Genomic DNA, 8,456 nt, shown 5'->3' with positions numbered 1-8,456 from the left:
CCGGGCTGTGAGAATACACTCCCGTGGTAAGCAGCCTGGTCTGCAGCAGTGTATCCCGGCAGTTCTGTCACTAACCGAGAGGGAGTGTCCAAAGGTCGCAAAGCCTGTCTCTTGTGCTTCCCCCAAGCAGCAGGTGGAGTAGAATATATATAAACTAGAAACCAAAGACTCATTCTAGGAAATCAATGTTAAATCCACACAACAACCCTATGGGTTCTCCCTGCCCATTGGTTTCCTGTGATCTGTCTGAGTTTTCATTCTTTTTCCCGTACTGTGGAGATGTGTTGACTTTCATTTCCTTGGAATTGTTAATCTTTGCAAAATAAGGTTCCAAATGGGAGGTTTCAACTGGGGATCGGCTCAGCCTGTGTGCAGGTCACTGAAGAGCCAGGGCTCAGCTTTGAAATATAGATTAACCAGAAGAGTATGGGTTCAGCATTTCTATGTAATGTTGTTTCATTGATCCTACTGGCCAACTGGATGTGGCTTCAGACGGATACCTAAAAATTAGTTTTAAAACTTTCTCATATTTTATTATTTTATAACCTGTCAGAAAAATCAATGCAGGACTCCGGCCCCCTTTCTCCAGCCAGTCTCATAAGAGCCGCTGTTTCTTCTCTCCTTTACAAGGGGCAGTGGTCAAGTTCAGAGTGAAGAATGCCATTCCAGAGAGCCTGGGCTTTGTAACGAGTTAGAGATGCGGTAAGTCGCTCTGACCTGCCACGGTACACCTTGGGTTTCTTTCTTCTCTGCACCAGCCAGAGAATGACTTCCTTAAAGTGAGGGGGAGATCAGGAATAATAGGTGAGCAATGAAGGATTGCAGCCATCATTTGAATTTGTCAGATATCTTGACATAGTTCCTCAGGTCCTCCCAGATCACACACTTCTGCACAAATATATACATGTGGAACGCATTCTTTCAGGCAAAATCAAAACAAAACAAAAGCCCATAAAACAAAAAAAGTCTTTTTTTTCTCCTACTTTTTTTTTAAGTAGACAAGTATTTAAAGAGAAAAAGAAATGATCAGGAAATACACCAAAGTGGTCTTTTATTTTCTTCCTTGTCTTTATTTTGCAAAATTTCTTCTATGAACAGGTATTGAATATGAAAAGATATTTTAAAAATCAAGAACTAGGGCTGGAGAGATGGCTCAATGGTTTAAGAGCATTGCCTGCTCTTCCAAAGGTCCTGAGTTCAATTCCCAGCAACCACATGGTGGCTCCCAACCATCTGTAATGAGGTCTGGTGCCCTCTTCTGGCCTGCAGACATACACACAGACAGAATATTGTATCCATAATGAATAAATAAAAAAATCAAGAACTATACGCCACTAGCATAGCACTGAACACCTATGGTGAAAGAAAATAGAAACTTTAACTGCAGTACCAAGTTAACAAGGGAAAAACAACTTCTACAGTGTGTGCAACTCAGTTACCTTTGAATGGCCAGCTTCAGCCTTGACCTGTAGCTTGTCCCATAGCTTATTCATACTCAAGAAGCAGGAGAGGAGATTGGTAAAGGAAGGTGGGAGAGAGAAAACAAGGGGAGTTCCTGGGTCAAGAACGAGGGAGATAAGGGGAGAGGAAGTGTCAGGAAAAGGAAAGTAGACAGAGCCAGTTGGCTGTTGAGCCTGGACTCTATAGGGAAATTCCAGCTCAGCTCACGCCCAGGTTTATAGCAGTGAGCGGCAGCCCAGCCCAGCACCTTTCACCCCTAGTACTATCCGTGATACCTGTACCTTATTCTCTAAATGGAAGTAAAACACTTGCTATCTTTATTAAGCCGCCCTTTAAGAACACCAGGAGGCCCGGAAAGACACCTACAAGTCCCAGCCTTTGGTGTGTTAGCTGTGCCTCACAGGGCGGGGTAGCGATTACTTGTCTGTCTTTCCACTTTCTGATGAACTGTGGCCTGAGAACCACATCTGCCGGCGAGGTTCCCTGATCTTCCAGAAGCCAAAGAGCCCAGGAGGGTCTTCCGGAAGACGTGGTTTGTTTAGCCTGGGGCACAAGCAAAGTAAACTACTGCTGGTAGCTGCCCTGTGGCGGGGAAACCCATTAAAGAGCCCTTGAACTTGAGTTTACCTGACAGATTAACAAAGAATACATTGAGTTTCTACTTCCCACCTGCCCTGCTGGGTCTGGACAACCAGGTTATCACTTCTTTAAGCGGTTGGTCCCCAGACTTGCCTCTTCCCTGAGTTCACCTCAGCTCTAGGTGAACTCAACCGAGTTCTTTGTTTTTGTTTTCTTTGGTTTTGTTCTCTGAAAGGAAGGAAATTTTCTTTGTCTTTTTATATTCCCTTTGGCAAGGACTTTCTCCTTCTGCTGGTGTTGTCTAGTCCTCCCTTCAGCTAGTTACAAAGGCAGCGTAATAGTCACCTCCTACTGTGGGATTGTGGGCAAGATAGTTTGCCTCCAGGTACTTAGGTTCCCTGCCTTGAGAACGTAGAAGACTGTAGAGAACCTAGTCCTTCATAGAGGCCCCACAAGGATCCCCTACAGCGTGCCAGTAATGCCCAGTGTGAATTTAGCACCCCGTGCGCACTCTGATTATTTACACTCATCTATACTTTTCTCCTTTCTTACCACAGTATCTCACTATGGAGCTCTGACTAGCCTGGAACTCTCTATGTAGACCAGGCTGGCCTCGAACTCACAGAGATGTTTCTGCCTCTGCCTCTTGAGTAGCAGGATTAAAGATGTGCACCACCACACTCCGCTTATCTATCAGATATCTGAGTCTCTGTTTTGTGCTGCACACCACGCTGGACACCAGGAATAGGAAGGGAAGATGTCTTTGGAGCTTACGTTTCAGTGGGAAAACAATATCATAACAATGCTAATGACAGCTACCATTTGTTGGGAATAGGATCTGCATTATCTTAACTGATCTTCACAGTAATCCTAAGAGGTAAAGAAGACCATTATTTTCTAAGAGAGGGATCTGTAGTTGAAAGGGGCTAACGAACTCGCTTGCACAACACAGCAGCTGAAAAGAGCCAACGGCCCCCAACTTCTCAGACCACGCCTTTACTTCAGTGGAATGTGGGCTGTCTTCAAATCACAACCACGGTTCTAAGGGACCACTTACACCTTCACATTATTGTTAAAAAGATTTGTTTAGGGCTCAGCTCTTCTGGTCGTGAGCTGCCCCGGTGTAGAGGGTGGTCGAGGCGGTTGCTAGGGCAGCGGTGGCAGAATATTGACTGCAAGGGCACTTAGCCTAATTAGCAAGAGAGCCATTTCCGCCTCGGTGTGTGTTCGAGCACATGGGAGTGTTGTGAAGAGTGAAGACTATGCTCTCCCTAGTTATGTTGATCGGCGTGACTACCCCTTGCCCGATGTGGCACATGTCAAGCAGCTGTCTGCCAGCCAGAAGGCGCTGAAGGAGAAGGAGAAGGCAGACTGGAGCAGCCTGTCCAGGGATGAGAAAGTCCAGTTATGCCGAATCCAGTTTAATGAGAGCTTTGCCGAGATGAACAGGAGCACCAACGAGTGGAAAACAGTTGTGGGCCTGGCTATGTTCTTTATTGGCTTCACTGCGCTCGTTCTGATTTGGGAGAAGCACTATGTGTACGGCCCTATCCCTCATACATTTGATTGTGACTGGGTGGCCAAGCAGACCAAGCGGATGCTGGACATGAAGGCCAACCCCATTCAGGGCTTCTCTGTTAAGTAGGACTACGACAAGAATGAGTGGAAGAAGTGAGACCTCACTGCTTGCCAGCCCCCTCCCCTCACTCGGCATGCTGGAAGCCGCTGTGTCCAAAGGTCCATGCTAATAAATGACCAGTTTACATGAAAAAAAAAAGATTTATTTACTTATTTTCATTTCATGTGTACGAGTGTTTTGCCTGTATGTCCGCAGTTGCGTCAGCTGTGTGTCTGCTTGGTGTCCGGGGAGGTTAGAAAGGGGCATCAGGCCTCCCGGAGCTGGGGTTGTTGATCGACATGAGTCACCATGTGGCTGCAGGAAATCTAATCTTGGGTCTCTAAAGGATCAACAGGTGCTTTTAGCCACGGAACCATCTCTCCAGCCCCTTCTTCCCTGTTAAAGGACCTCCTTGCTGTCTCCTGCTTCTTTTAAGCCAGACACTAGGATCTGTAGTAGCCACACCTTGAACTCGATGAACTCCAACCCCGCAATGAAAATCCCTTTACCTGGTGGTCAGAAAACCAAGTCACCACTGAAAACAGCACTCGGTAGCAAACAGAGTTAGCTGTCATGCTGGGAGAAATGTGCACATCTACCTACCAAGAGCCAGTCACTGGAGAATGGTTAATTGGTTAATCATATAAATTACAATCACTTAACCATTTTAAGCACCATCAGCCAATTAGCTCAGACTTATGAGTTCTGGGGTAACAGTTATGCAAATGTTTGTCCCCCTCCATGCTATTAAAAGCTGTATTTTCTCTCTCAAGATGACAGAGACTGATTGGTGGGGGACGGAGAGGAAAGCAAGCATTTGTTTAGCTGAAACTTTTTTCCTGTTGGGTTATAATGAAGCGTTCAGCGGGAGAAGCACCAAGCATCATGGTTTCTTTATCTTCCTCAGTGTGAGGAGCTCAGAGAGGTCCCAAGAAGAGCCCACTAAGAAAGTTAAGAAACGATTGAATCACGACCACAAGGTCTGAGTAGGAGTGGCTGGCTTTGCCGAGTGCCCAGTGTACTTACTCAGCTGTGTTACAGATAAGGAAATGGAAAACCAGGACGGAGATGTGACCTTTGCTGCTGCCTTCCTTTGTTAGGGCAGCTGAGTGTTCCCCAGGACTGCCGGAAGAATGGATGAGCAAGAACAATAGCTCTGTATTAGCAGTGAAGTCCTTGGAGCTGCTCTGGAAAGCAGGGTGTGTCTCATCGTCAGAGGTCACATGCACAGTGGCAACCAAAGAGATGCATTCTGGATGCTCCATCACTCCAATGTCCAACGTAGGACTTGGCATGGGATACTGTTCAGCAAACACATGAATGAAGGGATGAAGAATGGCTAAGCGAGCACCTAAGAACCAGGGGTTTAGGCATTCTAACTGTTTCATGCACCTGGGCCCTGAAACACACATGCACAAGTGTGCTCAGAACAGTTGTCCCTGAAGTGCAGCCTTCTCCTTGCTGTGTCTCCCATGGCCAGTGCTGTCATAGAGCTTCCCGCTGGCTGCTCAACAGCTTGGCTGGCTCACTCACTAGTGCTGAGTGTAGTATCGGCAAGGGCTGTGATGCTGAGCCCCAAGCAGGATCTCAGAGACAGAGGTGATGTCAGCAGCGTGCAGGAAGGGACATGACTTGGTGGATCTCAGTCACTTTGTTACTATGGCCCTCTAGTATTTCTTCAAGCTATACCTTAACTCTTCCTGGACTTCATCTGCTTTGGCTGCTTAGTCAAATGCCCAATTGAGGTTGAAGGTCATCCCTCCATTTCCCAAGCAGAAGCCTGAAAATGTCACAAAATTTTGTCCATTTGTTAAATGCTACACATGGTCCTTTGCGTATGCTAGAGGTCAAGTACAGATGTAGGCATACAGCACTGCTGGAGGAGACTGTGGCAGGCTGGCACAGTTGTGGCAACTTCCTGATGGCAGGGGAGGTTGGTCTAAGGAGGAAATGGACAGACAAAGAGAAGAAGGGAGGGGTTTTGGAGGGGAAAACTGATTAGGCATTGTAACGTCTGTTACACTGTTAGTGCATTTTTTTATACATAAAGGATTTATTTTTTTGCAGCTTGGTAGCTTTAATTGCCTATAGGAAGCAACTGGCCCTATGCTCTCTTGTGTATTACATACATTTCAGAGGTGCCTTGCCCACAAGCTGGAGGCAGTGAAGTGTCCGCTCCCTCCCTGTGGGACCTGAGCCAATGGCATTGCCTATCCTTCTTGCCACCCTAACACTTCCTCAAACAAAGGACAATGATATTGATCCAGCCTACTAGTGTTGTGAAGAAAACTGTATCTAAAAAGGAACGAAAAGAAAGCCATGAGAACAGCTCAGAGAGTGAGGGACTGCTGGAAAACAGCCACGAGATGCCTGGCAATGGTAGGCCGAACTGCAGAGAACAATGGGCGGAAATAGCAAACCACATGACCAGGTCTTAAAGATTTTCTTCCTCTGCGTTTACAATGCTCTGTTATTGACTTTAGATTTTTCTCCCTTGCACTTAATTAGTCAAAAGCCAGCCTACACTCTTAACTTAGTTCACAGGCCAGATGCTAACCAGAGTTTGTATTCCTAAGGCAGGAGTTGCGGGCCAGTTCCCCCTGGATTGCTTCTTCCAGCTTTTCCCAACTTGTCCAGTCTCTGCTACATTCATTTGCCCTCCCTAGGTGGAAGGCATTTGTCCCTGGGGATCCTCCTACCTTCATCTCTCTTCCTGGGACCTTGCTTCTTCTTTTTTTATTTTTAATTTTTTTCTTTCAGTTTTTCGAAGGGCCTTGCTTATTGGGAGACTTTCTCGTTGACGGAGTATTCTGTTCTTCCCTGTCCGGCAGTCATCCAGTCCCAAAGATACACACAGAGGTCTACATTAATTATAAACTGATTGGCCTATTAGCTCAGGCTTCTTATTGAGTCTTATAACCTATGTTAGCCCATAATATTTGTCTGTGTTAGCCATGTGGCTTGGTACCTTTTTTGGCGAGGCAGTCACATCTTGCTTCCTCTGTGTCTGGATGATGACTGTAGACTGACTCTTCCCAGAGTTCTCCTGTTCTGTTTGCCCTGCCTCTACTTCCTGTCTGGTTGCCCTGCCTATGCTTCCTGCCTGGCTACTGGTCAATCAGCGTTTTATTAAAATACAAGTGACAAGATAAAAGATCATTGCCCCACAGCAACTCTTTTTTGAGATTATTTGGTATCAAAACACCGAGGTCAGACCCTGACCTCAGCCACCCCTGTGAGAGTCTGTCACAGGCTGACTGGTGCTCTCCTTCCTCCTTCAGGGTTCAGAATGGCCTAGAGGTTCGACCTGACTTCTATAAGTCTCTTTTGATTTATATAACATGGATTCTGTGTTCAGTTTGAGTTTCCCTAGAAGCAGGGCTGGTGGAAATGGTTTAGCTAGGGATAATTTTCTATTCACCAGCAGGAGAGAAGGGAACCGGGCAGGGAAGACAGCCAGAGAAGGTGTGAGTCACCAGCTGACCCAGAGCCACTAAGGCCAAGTCTGGAACCTGGTACAGGATGTGGATCTGCACTTGTTTTGCTAAAAGGTTTTGGCTCTTCCTGATGTCTCCATTTTCGTTTGCTTACCTCCTTTACCTGGGGTCCGATGCCTGCGTGGCTCTGTAGGCATCTAAATCAGCCCTTTGAGGGGTGCCCACCGAGCATCTCATCCCACCAGGGATGGAAGTACATGGCTGTAGTTTTTGCAACCATGTTGAACCCCCTTGTTCTAGGCCTGTGGTCACCTTGGATGGCGGGAGCAGCAGAGCCTCATAGGCCACCCCTGGAATGGCACTCCTCCGTTCCTCAGAACCAGTCTGTCTCTCAGGACTTTGTGGGACCACCCTGCTGAGCCAGCTAACGGGAGCTGAGCTCATGGGCAAGATTTCGTGATTATACAAACCTCTTGTCTCTGGCTCAGTTCTTCTTTCATTTAAACCCAAAGCTCATGTCAGAGCCCAAGGACAAACTTGGGGGTCACTGGACCCCCTTTATACCTCTTCTAAGCAGGCTGATTAAATCTCTTTCTTCACTTCACCAATACTTGTCTCTGAATAGACATATTGGGACAGGGACAGAGCCTTCTCTTTTGGAGCTGCTGTACCCAGGGCCTTAGATGCTGGTATATAGACCCCTAATTAATTCATTGAAGGGCTGAGTGCATTAGGGCCTTTAGACACTGACTCCTGTGGTTGAAGGTTATGAGTTTGTTAATTTCAAGAAGACAGCACCACCCTCCCCCCCCCACCATTGCCCCACAAAAAGCTCCTGGGTTTAACAATATGGGTGTTGCAGGTAGAGGTCACCAGGGGTCTTGCCTGGGAGATGTGTGAGAGAAGACTTGCTACAGTTCCTATGGAAATATTTGTAACTTCTTACTTGAGGGGGCCAGCTGGGAAGTACTTCCAGGAAGCAGCAGCAGTCTTTGACTGGGAGCCTGCCTCTGCTGGCAGCTGTCAAGGGCAGAGCTGCTCTAAAACGCCACCACTGCAGAGCTGTGATAATACGGGACTTTTATAACCTGGTCACAAAGGTAAGCCAGAGGTCAGAGGAGGACACGGAGCTTTTCCTTGAGACTGTTCATCAGAGGTTGGACCCTCCCGAGCCCCTACGGGGATGGAGGCATGCTTGGTGCCTTCAGCCCTCTTGTTAAAGGTGGATGTGGACTTGAAGGTGTGTCATAGTCCCGGCTAAGGAAGCCTGAGAGGAAGCTGGAGGTGGAAGATGGGGAACTGGGAATTGAAACTGGCTCCTCTCCTCATGGGAAAAGTCCCTGTGTGAGGACAGCCCTCCT

At 47.2% G+C, this 8,456-nt stretch overlaps 2 long non-coding RNA genes and 1 pseudogene across 2 annotated transcripts; 2 read left to right on the top strand and 1 right to left on the bottom strand.

The window, feature by feature from the left end:
- Positions 1-511: 511 nt before the first annotated feature.
- On the bottom strand, positions 512-2,375 carry LOC146894368 (uncharacterized). The gene is made up of 2 exons (XR_015002075.2): positions 1,440-2,375; positions 512-773 (listed from the first exon to the last, which is right to left on the bottom strand). It is a non-coding gene; the product is annotated as an uncharacterized LOC146894368 (long non-coding RNA).
- Positions 2,376-2,518: 143 nt separating this feature from the next.
- Positions 2,519-3,817, top strand: LOC125404327 (cytochrome c oxidase subunit 4 isoform 1, mitochondrial pseudogene; annotated as a pseudogene).
- A 2,052-nt stretch (positions 3,818-5,869) lies between these two features.
- On the top strand, positions 5,870-7,703 carry LOC146894367 (uncharacterized). Its single transcript, XR_015002074.2, has 2 exons — positions 5,870-6,037; positions 7,396-7,703. It is a non-coding gene; the product is annotated as an uncharacterized LOC146894367 (long non-coding RNA).
- The last annotated feature ends 753 nt before the right edge of the window (positions 7,704-8,456 follow it).

This window comes from Myodes glareolus, chromosome 6 (assembly GCF_982192425.1).
Source record: "Myodes glareolus chromosome 6, mMyoGla1.1, whole genome shotgun sequence".
NCBI classification, from domain to species: domain Eukaryota; kingdom Metazoa; phylum Chordata; class Mammalia; order Rodentia; family Cricetidae; genus Myodes; species Myodes glareolus.
Note: the sequence above shows the minus strand (reverse complement) of the source record. Positions and strands in the feature narration are given on the sequence as shown.